Here is a 15,026-nt window from a genome sequence, read left to right on the forward strand (position 1 = left end):
AGTTAGTATTCTTTAAAAGGTGACCTCCCTGAGGATTACTGGGCATTATTAAGAATGAAAATATATGTAAGCCAGGTTTATGAGCAAGAACACAATCGCCCCAAACTCAGAATTATCTAAGAGCTCGGTAACCGCCGGACAGGGCTTCAGCCCGACTCGCTCGGGGCTCGGGGATGGCCTCAGCTAACCCGCGCGGGCTGGCTCACGGCGCGGTTACCCTCCGGGAGGTTCTGAAGCGCCCCGAGCGCATCCCGCCCCTTCGCCGGTTCCTACTCGTAACAAGCCGGGTCGGCCGGGTCTTCACTCGCGGGCCCTAACCCTACCACGGCCACGCGGGGACGTGTACGCGCGTGCGCGCCCGCCGCCCAGGGCAGAGAAGGCGCCTCCACCCTCAGGAGCGCGCACGCCGCGCCGAGGGGCCCAGACGCGCGCGCTCCCGACTCGCCACCGCCTCCTCCTCCTCCTCCCCGGCCCGCCCCCTCCCTCGCCTCTTCCTGCCGGGCGGTCCTCCTCCCCTCCGCTCTCCGCTCACTCCGCCCTGCTCCCTCCGCCCTCCCAGGGCTCTGGCGGCGGCGGAGTGAACGGGACGGGCCCGGTCGCAGAGCGCGGGGCGGCGGGTGGGACCCGGGTGCCTGGCAGAGTTGTTCCGGCCCTGCCCGCGGAGACGTGAGGAGGTGAGGTGAGGGCGGCCTCCTAGGGGCCGGCGGGCAGACAAGAGACCCGGAGCCGGGCTGGGGGTGTTGGCGCCGGGGCGAGCCGGGGAGGGTAGCGGTGGGGGCCAGGCCCGGGACGGGATGCGAGAGGACCTCGGGAGGAAGACTTGGGGAGGGTTCGGGACTGTCGGTGGCTTCCCGGACATCGCGGTTCTCCCGGGCGGCGGCTCTTCGCGGCCCGGGCGGGCCGGCTGTCGGGGTCGGCGCCCCTCACCTGGGGGCGGGGTTGGTGACTTGGGAGCTCGTTTCCAGCTGTGCCGTCCTGACATCGCCGCCGCCTCCGCCGCTGCCGCCCGCTGCTGCGCCGTGCCTGCTGCCGGGTTCTCAGTCCCAGCAGCCCCACGTCCGGGGGGCGTGTGGTTAGGTTATTTTCTTACCCACATTCAGGCATCTGTTCGTGACCGCGTCTTGCCCTCGCGCTCCCCCTGTCTCCGCCCGGGTCTTTGCTCCTCTCCTGCTGTTGATGCTTGTGGTTTTGCTGGATGGGTTAGGCTGCGTCCTGGGCAGATCTCTACTTGCAAGAAATGCCCCGCTTCAAAGTTGACCGCCTGGCCATGCCAAACAACCCCCGTCCAGGTTGTGGGTGCTCAGTGTACTGATAACTGAGTCAAAATTTCTGAGACTGGGCTAGTAGTTTGCACTGGTCGCCAACGGTGCAGGACTGGGCAGTGCGTCAGCATGTGGAAAGGGGCCACTAGCCAGCGGGAGGTGTCCGGGTGCTAGGGGACTGGACCGACAGGGTTTGTTTCTGATCCCAGGGCAGTGTGTCCAGGTGCTTGTGTATTCTTATACTTCTCAGGATCATCTTAGAAAATGTACCAAAATTCACCTGGTCACTTGCAGAACTGAGGGTTTCATGTAAGTGATAAGAATTGTCAACCTCATTATGCTAACGGTAAGGAGAACTTTTGCTTGCCTGACAGATTTCAGCGCTGACTGGAAACTGATTTCAGGGTCTGCATTTTTGGTACGGGAAGGTTTAGGGATTTTTAAAAATACATTTAAATTATCTTGTACATGGTGGGAGGTAAGTAGTTGCTTCTTAACGATTCTGACAACACGATATCGTGAAAACCTTCTGACTTTTCTCATAATAGTGTTTATATGTGGCTTCTGCTGCACTTTTGTAGAATATCCAGTAGTATGATGTCAGAAGATACAAACATGAAGTTTGCTTGTGGTCAAATTTGAAGTGGATTTTGTGCATGGAAAATATTGGTCCACAAGTTGCTCCTACTGGAAAACTGGCCTGTGATTCGTTATCTCAACAAAGTTCCATGTGAAACTGACAATGAAATTACAAAGGAGAAAGGCCAGATGAATTTAATGTATGCATTATCTTCAAATTGTATTAAATGCTCGCTTGGTAGGGGAGTTAGTTGAGACTGAGTTAGACTGATGTCTCTATTAAATCAGGTCAAAATGTGCCCTGGTATTATGTATTAACAGGTCATCTGGAGAGAAGTGGATGTAGTCTTTATAGGACCACCAGGGAAGTCCCAAAACATACTCAGTTTTTAAGGAGAGGTTTAATATTGTGAGCATGGAAAAAGACATTGCTTGACCTGACTCTTGGTTTTTCAGAGTGGTTAATAATTTTCACTTTATGGTCAATATTTGAAATTAGGTATAAGTACCTGACTATCAGTGGACCCTAATAAGGAATAGTTAATGGAATTAAGCAGAACTTGTATCTCAGCATTCTCTTTTTCATACTTCATTTACTTTCCATATTGCACTCATTCAACAGATAGGATGCCATACTTGAGTATTGCAAGTTTGTGCTCTTGCTGACCTCTTTTTGTCATCTTTTGGTGTTTTTTGGTGTAATTTTTGGGATTTTCCTGGGAAACTTATAGGCATATATTCAGTTGATTTGGAGTTAGATTTGGGCTAAGATTATTAGCCCACTTGAAATTCTGAGCCTTCTTGTTTTCTAAATAACCTTAAAAATAGAAAACACAATTCTTTATAAACACTCATGAAAAATCTGGCTACAGACTGTGTTGTTGTGATAGACATAGTACAGCCAAAAATATATTCAAGAAACTTCCCTTCTCACCCAGTTTAGTAAGCTTAAATAAGAAGAAAATAAAGTATTTTTTTTCAATAAAAGCCTGGTTTTCCCAGAATATCAAGTCTAACAACTGTTTGCTGTACTATTTTCCCCCTTGCCTCTTCTAAGTTCAACAAGTACTACATGTCTCTAGTCCATGGCAAAAACTTAATTTTAGTAGTAGGGGATTCTCAGTGCAGGCTTGTGCTGGAGAATTTGACAGGGAAACACCAGGTATGGAAATTTCCTTTTTTTTACAGCACTGGTTTTCTCTGTACCCAGGTTCTTAGTGGAGTGGGGGAATGGGCACATATCACAATTACATGGCCCTTTTTTCATACTATATTTCCTTTTCCTCTCCTCCTCTTTCTCCTAACCCTTTGCTAAATGGGCCATTGCTACTAGTAGGGTGTTGTAGCCCTCGGTTGTAACTGAACAAAGGCTGAGAACCTTGGCCTTTTGCTAATACTTCCTAAGACAAATTTCCACTCCCTGTAATTTGCCTTCTGGCGGTATCAATAGGCACCTCTGTTACTCTCATTTTTGAAGAGACATATCAATTTTGGTGGTGAAGAGATTACATATGTAACTAAGAGTGAGATGTATTGCATTGTGTAGCATACATGGAAGAGAGACTAGGAGATTGCTTAGCTGAACATTTATGAACTGTTTTGACTGTGGCTCACAGTAAGAAATACATCTTATACCCTGATTCAACACACACACACACACACACACACACACACACACAGTTGAAAGAAAAGTTTGGTGAAACAATACTTATCTTTTCAGGACCTTGCTGGAGCTGTCTCATCAGTTGGCTTGTAAGCGCAATCCTGCCTCTCTTCCCACGGAACTCCATGTGTAGCTTGAAATTGGCCCTGGTGGGAGTATTTACACCAGGGACACCTGCAAATGTTACAGTTCAGAGCTTTTCTCTCTCCTTTGGATAGCCAGTTAAACATTTACAGCATACCACAGCACTGCCTACAACACACTTTGGTATTTTCTATTCTATTTCATTTTATTAAAAAATGCTGGGTTTTGGCACCCAAATTGATTTTACAGCCAGATAATGGATAACAGTTTATAGTTAAAAACTGGTTTAGTTCCCCCTCGTCACTTTGTGGATGAACACACTAAAAGATTGAAGTTCAAGGTCACATAGCTAGTCATTAGCAAAGCCAGGTCTGGGGACTCCTAATCTGGAGTTGTTTCTAGTGGACTTATCTCTTTTCCTAACCCAACCCATTCATGTAGCTCAATTAGAGTGTTTAATATATGTAAGACATTGTGTTAAGCAGTTTGAATAGAGATGAATAAGGCATGAACCTTGACCGTGAGGCATTATGCTTGCGTGGGGGATTAAATATGGAAACAAAGATAATGTAAGGCAGAAAGTAATGTGTACTAAAGAGATAAAGGTAAGGCAGTACAAGTTAGAGAGAGGAGGGAGAGATTACTTTTAGTTGTAAGGATATGGGAAGAGGTGACATTTAAACCATGCTTTGAAGAATGGGTAGGATTTGGACATGTGGAAATAGGACAAATAGTATATAGAGAAAGGCCTTTCTGGGCCAGAGGCCGGGGCAGTCAAAGGAATGGAGGGAAAGAGCTAGGCAAGAAAGAGTCAGTACCAGATGGTGAAGAGCCTTGAAGGCCAGTTTTCCTTTCTGCTTTTCAACTCGTCTTTCATTTTTGTCTCTGGAGTCATCTAGTACTTCTTAATGTTAAGTAAGCTTTGTATGCTGTGCTCCTGATCAGACTATGACCCAGAGAACACTTAAGTATCCTTAGAGTAAAAGCTGAGGGAAAAATTATTAGTGTAAGAGAAACAACCTTGAGTTTATCAATCCTAAAACTGTTGGAAAGAAAGGGAAAATATTTTCTTTGTAAGGAGATGCCATTATTTTTTGTTTGGCCAAATAGACAGCATCAAATTGGCTGTAGCAGTACAGGAAGCAGTTTTGAAAGTCTTTAAAAATGTGCTTTCTAAATGACTGGATCTTAATTTTTGGAGGCAGGTTTGGTTTAGGCAGAAAGGCAGTTTATACAGATCCACAGCTGAGCTGACTGCTTTTCAGAATTTAGGGCAGCAAAGTAGAGTATTTCATACTATAGCCAGTTGTGAAGGATAGATTCTTTACTCAAAGAAGTTCCTTTGATTTCAGCATTTATGTCTTTGACAGCCTGTATGACTGGAGATGTTTTGAAGTCTTGGATGGAGCTTGCTTTGTTCCACAGGGGAATTAGGTGGCTAGAAATGAAGACAAATGACAGTAAGTTGTGTCTGTTAATCAAATTGAAGCTCTGGTGGTAGTTCTCAAGGTTTTCTGTCTGTTGATGATTTCATACTCACTGCTTCTAATTAAAATGATGCACAGTCAATTTGAAGAAGCTTTACTTCTCTTTGACCTACCAGTTCTATAAAGCTAAAAGCCCTTTTTGAATGTTGCCCAGGTAACAACACATACAGACTGTTAGAAGTGTGTGGAAAATTTCGGTAATCTTGGTAATGAAGTTGCTATAGTAAAAAGCTGCTTGGTTGGTAAAAAGCTGGGCTACTTCTGGATGGTTGACAAGGAATTTTTGGGATGAGCTTTGGTTCCAAAATAAATGTGAATTATGTCTTTGCCATACTGTTTTCCTCATTTATTTCAACTTCTGATATGTAAAGTATATTGTCCTGTTACTTTAGGTTTTAGCAGTTTCATATGAACCTCTCCACAAAATAGCACACCCCAAATAGCATGATAAGAGTTTAGATGCAGCATGCTTCAGATACCTCGCACCATTTGAATGGTGTAGCTAATCATGTCAGCGCAGAGGTGGGGTTTTTTTTTTTTTAAAGACATGTTAGGTTTTACAAGTTGAGTTTATTAAAATTCTTCCAAATTTTCTAACATCATTTTTTTGTGATACAAAGTGTGATGTTGATGTCCTTAATTTAAACTATGCAAACATTTTTCTAAAGATATACACATGCACATGGATGTGTGTGTTTATATGTACGTATAACACACACCCCACCCACTAGCTGTTGGAATTTATGGCGAAAACACAGTCTACCTGGTAAATGACTAAAAATAAGTGGTCTGGCTCTTTGAAGACTATCTTTCAAGTCACAAATATGAAAATAATGCAAACCCAAAGGGATTTTTTGAATGTCACATTTCCAGAAAACTAGCACATTTTAAAAGGGAAGTGTAGAATTCATTCATGTACCAGTGAAGGATTTCTCAACCTCTCCCTTACCCTGTGTATTATGTACACCCATATTCTTCCCTCATTATCAGCAGTAGGCAAAATTACAGGACTTTAAAAATCAAACTTCACCAGAGGGGATGCAAATAACAAACACTATTTTTAGTAAAAATACAAACTTGTGGTTTTCAGTTTTGAAGGTTTAAGAGACATGTAACACTAGTTTTTGATAAACAATGTAGAGTATTTATTCTGTGCTTCAAGATGTACTTTGTCATTTTTGAGTCCCCTTGCTAGGAGCATTGTATAAATGCAAATGGTTGTTACAGGGGATATTAGGTATTTCCTTGAATAGTTTCTCTTTAGTAAATTTATCTTGGTATGACACTTTGAATAAATTATAGTTTAGTTTAGTGAAAAGTCAACCACTGATGGGAGACTATACATATACTGGCAGACAGTATGGTTTCTTAGGTTGTTTTATAGTGATTTTGTTGTCTCAGCAGCTAATAGCCATCAGACCGTATTCATTTATTATTTTATTTCCACAAAGATCTTCTCTCATGGACTGTATTCTTTCATTTAAAATCTTTGTCTCATATTTTGCCCTGCTGTTAGTGGAACAATATTTTGATTTGACTTTGTCCTAGTCTTCCTATGCAAAGATGTATTACTGCCTATCAAGTTGGTACTAAATTGTAATTCAGTTAATGTCTTCTTTCCTCCATCTATTTTTTCCTCTCAATATTCTAGAATTGATTCTAACACTAACCCAAGCTTCCTGGTTAACATTAATGGGAAAAATGAGATTAGATGTTACTATTTAAATCCTAGGACCACCTGTTTGCCAATAGTAGTGAACCTATAAAATTTTTATGCATGAGTTAGGCAGCTTAATTTTTCACTAATGAGTCTAGACTTCTAATTATGTATTTATTTTATTTGGCTGCGTTGGGTCTTAGTTGCGGCATGTGGGATCTTTTGTTGTGGTGCGCGGGCTCAGTAGTTGTGGCACACGGGCTTAGTTGCCCTGCGGCACGTGAGATCTTAGTTCCCCAACCAGGGATTGAACCCACGACCCCTGCATTGGAAGGTGGATTCTTAACCATTGGACCACCAGGGAAGTCCCCTATTTTATTTAATTTTCAAATTGAAGTATAGTTGATTTAAAAAGTGTTAGTTTCAGGTATACAGCAAAGTGGTTCAGTTATACATATGTATATATATATTCTTTTCCAGATTCTTTTCATTATAGATTATTACAAGATACTGAATATAGTTCCCTGTGCTATATAGTAGGTCCTTGTTGTTTATCTATTTTATATATAGTAGTGTGTATATGTTAATCCCAAACTTCCAATTTATCCCTCCTTCCCCCCTCCCTTTTCCCCTTGGTAACCAAAAGTTTGTTTTCCATGTCTGTGAGTCTATTTCTGTTTTGTAAATAAGTTCATTTTTATCACTTTTTAGATTCCACATATTAGTGATATCATATGATATTTGTCTTTGTCTGGTTTACTTCACTTAGTATGATAATCTTCAGGTCCATCCTGAAGATTGTTGGTGCAAATGGCATTATTTCATTCTTTTTTATGGCTGAGTAATATTCCATTGTGTATATATACCACATTTTCTTTATCCATTCATCTGTCAATGGACATTTAGTTTGCTTCCATGTCTTGGCTATTGTAAATAGTGCTGCTATGAACAATGGGGTGTTCTAATTTTTAAAAATTCTGACATGTGTTTTATATTTCTTGTCAATAGTTTTTTTTTTTTTTTTTTTTTGCGGTACGTGGGCCTCTCACTGCTGTGGCCTCTCCCATTGCAGAGCACAGGCTCTGGACGCACAGGCTCAGCAGCCATGGCTCACGGGCCTAGCCACTCCACGGCATGTGGGATCTTCCCGGACTGGGGCACGAACCCGTGTCCCCTGCATCGGCAGGTGGACTCTCAACCACTGCGCCACCAGGGAAGCCCTTGTCAATAGTTTCGATAGATGAAACAGGTTTCTCCTGTTGCACTTGGTTTCACAAACAATAAAATAGCAATCTCTACCATTTGAAAATATCAGATAAAAGTTTTAAAAGATAATCTAACAATAGTAGGTTGGAGAAACCAGTTCGTTTAGCAATTAATATGATACTTCTCATTTTGCTTGTAAATTTCATTATGTTTGCATGCTAGATGTAGTAGAACTTTATTATGCTCCACTGAGAATTTACTTTTCTAGATGGAGAACTCTAGCAATTTTTGTACTTGTGAGAATTTCATTTGGAAGAGGAGAATGATAATAGTAGATTTTAGAAACTTTGGTTGGCCAAAGGGAATGGAAAAAAAAAATCATCTTTAAGCTGCAAATATAACTAAAAACACTTTTTGGTTTTGTGGAAGACAAGGTGGATAGAACGTAAGACCTTAGTTCCTGATCTAGTGCTGCTATGAGATTCTGAGAGCGTAAGTGACTTGCCACAGTTTTTTTCTCTTTGCATAATAATAATAAACTAACATTATTGAGTTTTGAATGTGTCAGTTATTATATAAGATAATATGCATTATCTAGTTAATTTTTGCAAAAACTATCTAAGGTGGGAACTATTATAATGTCATTCCCAGTTTGCAGATGAGGGAACAGGCGTAGAGAAAGTAACTTACGATCACACAGCTCATAAGAGGCAGGTCTCTTGCTTCTAAATTTGCCTCATAGTGACTCTCAACTACTACTCTGTATTGATGATTCATTAAATGGGGTTGATGATACTTGCCTTGCCTATTTCATAGGGTGGTTATGAGGACCAAAAAGGTAAGGTTTACAAAGGAACACCTATAAACGTGCCTGGTGTTTTCATTTTACTGGATAATTTTTGAGAAGCCAAAGAAGTCATTGAAATAGATAAGCATGTATATTTCTTTTAATCACTAAAATAAGTCAAACCGTAAAATAAAATAAGTAGAGCAAAATAAAATGGATTTTGAAAGGCTGCTATCTGCAAGGCAGAAGACATGTTTTGCGTGGGTCCAGAGGATCCGTGAGGGAAAGACAAACGGAGGCAAAAATGTAGGGTGTATTGAGTGAAAAGTGGATTGGATGCTCTCTACCAACCTGAACTCTTTCTGCAATGAGGAGGAGTATATAAATGGCATTAGATGACCTCTGAGAGCCTTCCAACATCAAGATCTATGGCTGTTTGTAATGGGTGACTTTTATTTTATTTTAACACCTCAAAATAGCTAGATACACCCAAAAAACTTCTATTTTAGCTTGGACAATTAACAATCACCATTCCTTAAATGTCAGGTTTTTTTGAACTTAGGGTGGAAAAAAGTATATGGTTGCCTGGGAAAAATATAGTTATGTATTTTGCTTTCTTCCCCCCAAGATAAACAGATTTTTTTTGAGGGTGCAGTGGGTAAAACAGCTTAATAGTATGTTGTCACATGCTTGTGCTTAATACTTTTCTTGTGATTTTCCCTCAAGTTTATGTTTCCTAAGTGTGTATTTTCAGAAGAAAGTTAATATCATTGTGAGTATGAAAGTTCGTTTTTACTGTATGGAGTGTTATGGTTTTATGGCTCTTTATACCGTTGGTTTCATTCTCTGACATTGTTTTATTCAGCAAGCATTTATAAGGCAGAGAATGGGTTCAGTGCTAGAGGAGGAGAGATAAGAGACTGTTAAGGAGCTGACAGTCATACTGGAGAAACATGCAAATGCAGTGGTGTGTAGCAAGGATGGGGCAGCTTAGGATATGTCTTACAGAAAGCTTCAGAAGGTTATGTAACCTGGTCTGGGGTTTCAGGTAAGGTTGCTTGGAATATCTGAGTTGAGTTTAAAGAAGGCAAGAGAGACGTCTTAAATAGAGGTATGAAAATTTGAAGTTATAACTCTTAACTTATATAGGCCCAGTGGCAGCTCCTCATCTCTCTGAAACATGCAAAAACCCCAAAGTAGATATCATTTTTATAAGTAGTTACTTATAAATAAAGCTCTCACTGAGAACTTATTTTTATTTTATACATGATGCTTGTGGTTTCTAAGGTAATAGATTAAAAGGAATAATTTAGAATTGAAATGTTGTCATAAATATACATATTGATAATAACAGCAAGATTGCTGACATGATAGCAGCAAAGAAATAGGAAAAACTAAAAACTGTAGATAGTAAAGGAAAACAGCCTTGTGCACCTACTTACCTTTGGGTATCAATTGTGTTTCTAATAGTATTAGAATAATAATGAAAGTTTGTCATGTTCTCTCTTACAAGAAAAGGTTAAATGTATGGTCTGTATACATTTACAGGGGCATTAAAGTTTTTTCTTAAAAAGATTTTTTAATATGAAATAGTATGAAAACCAGAGGGTAAACTGTTAGTTCAGTTATCAAATTGTTTATCCTGAATGATTGATTTCCAAAGGGCGTTGAATAACCTTAATTTTCTTCGTATATATGATACATAGACCTGTGTATTTTATGGGATACTAGACATATTTCAGCACAGTCTTTGCTATATAACATTGGCTAGCAATTATTTGCTTATATAAAATATCAAAGTTAGGGCTCTTGACCATTTGGATATCAGGTATTTTTAGAGAGTGTGGACCAGATTGTCTTTCTGTTCTGGATGGCTCATAGTTGTGGTCTCTCTCAGCCTAGATGTCATCATCTTGAAAACCTTCACTGAGACTATAGACTCTGTTAGTAATCTCTCATCTGTGCTTTTGGAGCATTCTATTTTCCTCCCTGTTGTGCTACTAATAAACATTGCATTGTAGCTTGTCTGTTTCTGCTTTAGACTATAGGCTTTTCGAGAAATGCAAAAAAACAAAAACTACTTCGTTTAGGGCTCTGGAATTGGTCTCTCCTTGGTTTGAATCTTGGCTTTGTGTGGCATTGGGGATGATATCTGTAAAGTGGGGATAATCTTACTGCAGAGGGTTATTTATCTTGAATAAGTTAATGAATGTAGAGGAGACATAACAGTTCCTGGCACATTGTTTAGTTCTCATAAATGTTTCCCCCTCCTTCCTTTCTTTCTTGTTGTGTCTGGCACTCAGTAGGGCTTTCAGTAATACTTTTAAAATGGTTTTGTAAGCTATGTTAGAGCTGAATTGGATCTATCTATGTATCATTAACCTTATTAAATGAAAATTTCTTAAAATGAATAATAATGAGTATATAAAAATTCAGTCTTTGCGCTAGATGTCAGCAAGTCATGTAGTCTCCAAATTAGATTATCAGCGTGAAAAAACATTCTCCAGGCCTTCTCAAGCTTATGATTGTTGTGAGGCAGTGGGTTTAAAGTAGGTGGAAAAGATTGTGGAGTTCCTTTTTCTGGATTTGCTGCTTTCTGACCTTGTTCACTTGTATTGGTGGCTCTGCCTCTTATTGTCATTATCTTGGCCTTTTTTTGATGGGATGGTCGTTGATCTGTTTCTTGGGAAGGAAGGAACCCTGAACCTGACAGACTAATTAACTGTGTGACCTTGGGTAAGTAACCTTATTTCTGGGTTTATATATCTATATAATGAAAGTAATAATACCTCAAGACTCTGTAAAAGTTAAGAAATAGGTGCCTGGTTATAGAAGGTGCCCCATAGATGGTAGGTATTCTTAGGACTTTTACCAAGCCAGAATCCTCAGTATTCCTTCTGTATTAGTAACTTTATTTGACAGCAGCAAACCAAAAAATGGGGTGAGGGAGAACTGGATGACCTGGGGAATGATGGCAGAGATTTTGCACCAGCACTCGTGACCTCAGATGGGAGACACAGATGCGGAGGGCCTGTAGCTTTATGTGAAGGAGGACGGGTGGAACCAGATTGGATCAGATATGGCATAACATCTATAGTCTGGCTTAAAACCTCATAAACTGGTTGGGTGGTTTTTAATTTAATTAAATTTAAAAAGTTTTATTTATTTTTTAGTTATTAAAATGCTGACAGTACTAAACTACTTACTTGATTACAGAATGATTTTTCAGTGAGCTGGGTGCAACTTGTTCAAGGTTTATGAGCTGTAGAATTGTTCCTTTGTGATAATGTGTTAAGACATTTCTAGGAATGAAGTATTTTTCCCCCTTTATTTTCCCCTTTAGTGCACAAGCTGTTGAGATCTATATTGCTGCTACTCCTATTGGGATTTGCCCTTTCATTACATCTCTGTTAGGTGCTGTGGAGGAACGTAAAGAAGTATAAGGCATAAACCATGTATTTCAGTGATTGCAGTGGGGAAAGTAAAATATACATGTATTAAAAATAACTGATCTGGGCTTCCCTGGTGGTGCAGTGGTTGACAGTCCGCCTGCCGATGTAGGAGACATGGGTTCGTGCCCTGGTCTGGGAAGATCCCACATGCCGTGGAGCGGCTAGGCCCATGAGCCGTGGCCGCTGGGCCTGCGCGTCCAGAGCCTTTGCTGCGCAACGGGAGAGGCCACAACAGTGAAAGGCCCGCGTACTACAAAAAAAAAAAACAAAACCAAAAACCCTGATCTTTTAAAAAAGCAGAATTATTGACTGAAACATCTTATTCTCTTAGCCCAATATTCCAAGTGTCATTTAATATAAATAGTTTTCCTGGAAAAAAAGTCTTAGGCTGTTGTATATGCAGGTGTCAAAAATGGATTAGAAAAGTTGGAAACTGAAGTTTCTGACTAATGTTAATTTTCCATCGTATTTGAAAATCTTTATTAGCATTATCTTGTCCTGATTCCTTCTGATATCTTCTAAGAATTTAAAAAATTATCTATAAATCTTAAAGTGCCTTTACTTTGTCACCTTCAAATGCGATCTTTGAAAAGTTGGTTAATTATTCTATGTATCTTTTCAAAGTAGATTAAGTTAAATCATCATCATTTAGATATTTTCCTTTCACAGTATTTTATCTTAGTTTGTGTATCATTTGAAAAAAATCATCATGTTAGTGCCATATTTATTATTGAATCTGTAGTATCTTTTATACTTAAATGGTACACATTTTGTTCAAAAGAAGCATTGCCACCCTCCCTTTCACCCCCTGCTGTACCTTGACTAACATTTGGATATAAGAGAATCTCTAATCAGAATGCTCTCTCCTTTGATTTTCCTGTTGGTGACTTCTTGTTGTCATTCAGATCTCAGCTTTTAAAAAAATTTTCTCTGAGTCTTTCCCACACCACCCCATCTGAAGTGGTCCTTGATGCTCTAGGCTTGCTCTGCCATGTTGCCCTATGTATTTTAATTCAGAATACTTATCCCTATCAGAAACTTCCTTCCTTCCTTCCTTTCCTCCTTTCTCTCTTCCTTCCTCCCTCCCTCCCTCGTTTGTTCCTTCCTTCACTCCCTCCTTCCTTTCTTCCGTTCCCCAGTAGCATGTAAGCTCCTTGAGAGCAAGGACTTAACCGGTTTTTTCACTTCTCTTATCTGTAGAGCTTCAAATAATGCACTCAATAAAATTTTGTTATTACAGGGTGAAGCAGATATTCTTTCCCCGAAGTAGCTTTATGACTATCTTGAAAGTTTATTTCACTTCATTATGCCTTGGTTTCTTCCCCTGCAAAATGGGTGGGGGATGGGAGAGGAAAGAGATTGAATTAGGTTACTTCTAAAATCTCTGCCATTTAAAGTCTTGCTATTAGCTTGATGTGAGCTTTGAATTCTGCTCTAATGGTGTGGATGAAGTTTTGCTGAGCTACTTACTTTCTTAATCTGTCTTCTCTTGAAACCAGTAGTGCATATTTATGTTTGTAAGATTACTGACAGCATTGGAGAGTTAACTCTGTTTGCAGAATCAGAGTTTTTTGGTGTCTCTAAATTATTAAAGAGATTAGATCTGCAACATGATTTCTGTTTTGATGATCAAGTTTAGTTCTGTGGCATATCCAAGTACTAGGTTGAACTTATTTTAATATCAGGAAATTTCAGTCATCTCAACTTTTTAATTAATTTTAATTATGAGAGTTATGATTTCCATGAAATGAACCTTGAGATAATATACATATAAATAAAATGAAAGTTTACATTACAAGTATTTTTGTAGTAATTTCTGGAAGGCACTGGGAATTGTAGATATAAACTAGTTTTTCATTTGGTCCATGTGACTAGAATTTTAGACAGTTGGCTGTTTTAGTCTTCACTTCAGAAAGCTTTATTATTGTAATGAACAAAAACATTTTTTGAAATGGGTAAAGGAAATGAGCAGACAGTTGATAGCAGAGGAAATACAACCTATAAGCAATTGTCAGAAGAATGTTAGATCTTCTCAGTAATCAAAGAAATGCTTATTAAAGCATTTATTAAAGCAAAATGGAATACTATTTTATACTTATTTCAGATTTTTTGAAAATAGTAATATGTAATGTTAGATTTTAGTAAAGCAGGCATATTCAAATATTGCTAGTGGATTGTAATTTGGCAGAATGTATCCAGAATTGTTAGACTATTCATAATCTTTTCATAAACTTTTGATTCAGTAATTTCACTTTTGAGAATATCCTAAAGAAATAACTACAGGAAAAAGAAAGAAAAAGATAAGAAACAGGTGTATGCAGGAGAATATTCAGAGCAATGTTATTTATAGTAGCAGCATATTGGAAGCAACTTAAATTTTCAACAATAGGAGACTAAGTTATGATACATCTATTCCAAGAACCATTGTTTGGCATGAAAATAATTACAGAGAATGTATCATTTTAAGGAAGGGTGAATATAACCATTTAAAATACATAAGAGGGCTTCCCTGGTGGCGCAGTGGTTGAGAGTCTGCCTGCTGATGCAGGGGACACGGGTTCGTGCCCTGGTCCGGGAAGATCCCACATGCCGCGGAGCGGCTGGTCCCGTGAGCCATGGCCGCTGAGCCTGCGTGTCTGGAGCCTGTGATCTGCAACGGGAGAGGCCACAACAGTGAGAGTCCCGCGTACTGCAAAAAAAAAAAAAAAAAAAAGAAAAAGATCAGGAATGCACTAAAATGCCAATTGTGTTAGCTTAGTAGGATTATGGACATTTTTGTTTGTTTTCTAAATTTGTATAACTTTTATAATGAAAAAGGTATAAGTAAAGTCAGATTTTGCTAGGTGTGA

The 15,026-nt window shown here is 39.5% G+C and overlaps 1 protein-coding gene across 2 annotated transcripts in view; it reads left to right on the top strand.

The window, feature by feature from the left end:
• The first annotated feature begins 520 nt into the window (after positions 1-520).
• Positions 521-15,026, top strand: part of RABGAP1L (RAB GTPase activating protein 1 like) — a 687,421-nt gene continuing 672,915 nt past the window's right edge. Inside the window, exon 1 of one of the 2 annotated variants that reach the window (XM_067728697.1) lies at positions 521-674. The gene's annotated coding sequence lies outside the window, so the exon portion shown is untranslated. Of the gene's footprint in view, positions 680-15,026 lie in introns of both variants that reach the window. The other variant, XM_067728698.1, reaches the window with a different exon arrangement.

The sequence above is a fragment of the Pseudorca crassidens genome, chromosome 2 (assembly GCF_039906515.1).
Source record: "Pseudorca crassidens isolate mPseCra1 chromosome 2, mPseCra1.hap1, whole genome shotgun sequence".
NCBI lineage: Eukaryota > Metazoa > Chordata > Mammalia > Artiodactyla > Delphinidae > Pseudorca > Pseudorca crassidens.